The sequence below is a fragment of the Taudactylus pleione genome, unplaced genomic scaffold (assembly GCF_031769625.1).
Source record: "Taudactylus pleione unplaced genomic scaffold, aTauple2 ptg000741l, whole genome shotgun sequence".
Classification (NCBI taxonomy): Eukaryota; Metazoa; Chordata; class Amphibia; order Anura; family Myobatrachidae; genus Taudactylus; species Taudactylus pleione.
This window is the reverse complement of record NW_028285143.1, coordinates 1,347,316-1,351,267: the sequence shown is the minus strand read 5'-3', so window position 1 is coordinate 1,351,267 and position 3,952 is coordinate 1,347,316.

The window sequence follows — 3,952 nt, the reverse complement described above, 5'->3', positions numbered from 1 at the left end:
CCATAGGTGTGGAAGTTGCCTTACTAAATCTTATCCGGGTGTGGAAGTTGCCTTTTACATATCTTATCCAGGTGTGTGGGCGCTGCCATTTAAATCGTCCACAGGTAAGTGAAAGTATCTTGATTGTCTTTCACCAGTTTAAATCTTTATTGAAAAGCGTAGGAGTTGTCTCAGAATGGGAGCAGCGCAAACAGTAGAGATGTTAGACAATTATGTGCTGCTAATGGAAGCTCCAATTGGATCGGCCCGTCGTATTATGCATACTAAGTACAGTACTTATGCGATAAGGTATTGTGATGTATGGTTTAAAATGACAATGAAGAATTGGTAGTTTTAATAAAAATGTATAGATAATGTCCCGGATCACATCAGTCTGATGCGCTCCAGAGAGAAAAAGGTCAAATATTATGAATGTTTAAAGTTGTGGCAGCATGAAGGGGATGCATGGCTTAAAAATGTGTAAGCAACTCAAACTAGCATTGCGAGCGCATTGCCAGAGAATGCATCCGCGACGCTGAATTGCAATGTTTATGATGCGGATGATGAGCCTATTGTAATGTCTGCCATTATCCATGCTGTGCAAATGATAGATGCTGCATCACCACAATCACGAGTGGTGCCGCCATCTCCATCGGTAACAGCAAGGGAAGTGCTAACACCCTCGGGACCCCCCGCAGATTAAAACCCCAGCCAGGTAACAAGGTCAAAGGTAGCAGCGCTACCAGTCTGCATCCCATTCGGACGATAACTGTTCCGAATGGAAATGCAAATGCGAACGGTATAGTGCCCACAAGGGAAGTAGTAATGCATTGTCCTTGGACAAGAGCAGAACTAAATTCCATCATAAATGATTTCCCCGATACCAAAAAGGAACTAGCCAAATGTCAAAGATTTTTGAGAAATTTGGGTAGTTCACATGAGCCAACTAATAAAGATTGGCGTGTGGTGTTAAGGCTGGTACAAGACCTTAGAGGTGTTAATAAGGTGGTTGAGAGCCAATTCCCTGTAGTGCCAAATCCAGCTGTCATTCTGATGCAGATCCCACCAAATGCAACCCATTTCACTATCATTGACCTCTGTTCTGCTTTCTTCTCTGTGCCTCTCCACCCTGACTGTCAGAATCTATTCGCATTTACATACAGAGGTGTGCAATATACATGGACACGGTTACCCCAAGGTTTCATAGACAGCCCCAGTATCTTCTTCCAGGCATTGCACGACTGTTTACAATCTTTTAAACCTGCCAATGGATCTGTTCTAATTCAATATGTGGATGATTTATTGCTATGTTCTGACTCGTTTATGTCATGTTTGAATGATACTAAACTTTTGTTACTTCACCTCTCGCATACAGGACACAAAGTGGCTAAGGACAAACTACAGCCATGCCAATCCAGAGTAAAATATTTGGGACACTGCCTAACCCAGGGGTTACGACATCTTACAAATGATAGAATCCAGGCCATACAGAACATGACACTGCCACAGAATCAACAGCAAATTTGTACCTTCTTGGGAATGTGTGGATACTGTAGAATGTGAATCCCAGGTTTTTCTATTTTGGCCTTACCTTTACAGAAAATAGTCTCTTCCTCAAAGCTCAATCATGTCATACACAAAGAGGAATCAGAGCAGGCTTTCCTTAATCTTAAGGATAGTCTGACAAAAGCTCCCGCATTGGGAATACCTGATTATGAAAAACCTTTTGATTTGTATTGTACGGAAGCCGATGGTTGTGCTGCAGGTGTCCTTACATAAAAACATGGTGATGCCAATAGGCCCGTAGCATACTACAGTGCCCAATTGGACACTGTGGCAAGATCACTCCCCACTTGTTTGAGAAGTGTAGCAGCTACCGCTCTATTGGTGAGTAAAAGTGAGGACGTAGTACTGGGTCATGATATGATTGTCTACACTCCCCATGCTGTATCTGCTCTGTTGTACTCAGCTCAAACCAGACACATCTCTTCAGCTAGGTTCACCAAATGGGAACTAGCTCTAATCGCACCCGCAAACATCACTGTTAAACGTTGCAGCACGCTGAATCCAGCAACGTATTTACCATATGTACAACATGATGTATAAAGGGTGGAAGGAGATGAGTTGCTGGCGGGAGGTGAGTTCAGCGGACATAATGATATGCACGATTGTATGAAATATCTGAATCAGACCTTTACTGCTAGACCTGACATACATGACACACCTTTAGAGAATGTGGATGTGACTTTTTATATGGATGGGAGTTGTCATAGACAAACAGACACAGGTGAATTATGTACATGTTATGCTGTTGTAAATGATACAGACATCATGGAAGCTAAACCTCTTGGTCCTCCTCACTCAGCCCAGGTGGCAGAGTTAGTAGCACTAACTAGAGCGTGTGAACTGGCAGCAGGCAAATGTGCTAACATTTACACTGACTGGAGGTACGCGTTCGGGGTGGTGCACGATTTTGGGGCTCTATGGTGTCTGAGAAATTTTATGACAGCAGCAGGCACACCAGTTGCACATTCCCGACACATAAAACATCTTTTAGAAGAAATCCAACTGCCCAAAGTGGTGGCAGTAATTAAATGTAAAGCCCAATACATGTGAGGATGATCCGGTGTCACTGGGCAACAACAGGGCAGATGAAGCTGCAAAATGGGCAGCAGGGTTAAAAATGTTTTCCCCAACTGAAAAAATTATGTCTTTCCAAACAATTGATATGCTGAAATTAATTGAGATGCAAAATTTGTGTTCAATCCAGGAAAAATCCATTTGGAAGTCCAAGGGATGTGGGCAAGAGTCCTCCGGGCTCTGGAGGGACAGACAAGGTAAACCAGTAGCCCCCAAGGCATATTACCCCAGCCTGGGTGAGTCAGCACACGGTCTGACTCACCAAGGTAAACAGGGTATGTGCAAGTTGGTGAGGGCATACCGGTGTGCACCGGGTTTTTCTTCACAAGCAGAAAAGATAGCAATGTCCTGTCTGACCTGCTTGAGGAAGAACATAGGGAAAGCGATCCCTACCGTACCGTCCCACATTCCACCGACTGATGGTCCTTTCCAGGTGATACAAATAGATTTCATCCATTTACCACCCTGCAGGAATCTTAAGTATGTATTAGTGTGCACTGACGTATTTTCTAATTGGATTGAGGCCTACCCAGCGGCCACTAATACTGCTGCATTTACTGCCAAGAAAATAGTCCAGGAATTTGAATGCAAGTACGGTATCCCTAAACTCATCGAGAGTGACAGGGGTACTCATTTCACAGGTGATGTTTTTCAAAATATGTGTAAGCTGATGGGTATTAATAGCCGACTTCACACCCCCTACCGAACGCAAGCCAGTGCCAAGGTAGAGAGGATGAACTGGACTATTAAAAATAAGTTAAGTAAAATCATGGCAGAGACTGGACTAGGATGGCCAGAAGCGTTACCTTTGGTCCAACATAGCATAAGGACCACTCCTAGACCCCCTCTAAATCTGTCCCCATTTGAAACACTGTTCGGTAGACAACCTCATTTGATTATAAGTACACAGGAAGACTTGAAGGGTAACAATGAGGTAACTGTAAAGTATCTTATATCAATGAGTAAGCAGTTAAAGCAACAGCAGTAGAAACTGAAATTGTTGTCCCACGATATGCCTGAAACTAACTGTCATGATGTTGAACCAGGAGAATATGTAATGATAAGAAATTTATTGCGTTCAGGTTGTTTGACTGATCGGTGGGAAGGTCCATACCAGGTGCTGCTGACGAGTACTACATCTTTGAAGGTGGCTGAGAGAGATACCTGGGTCCATTCCACTCACTGCAAAAAGGTCAATCAACCGGAGGAGAAACAAGGCGGAGACAAGGCTGATAGCGTGGACCTGTCGCTCGCGAGCTTGTTCCGGGAGGATTGAAAAGGTTGTAGTGAGATACCTGAACTAAGAGAAATTTGCAGGTCTTGTTGTGACAAT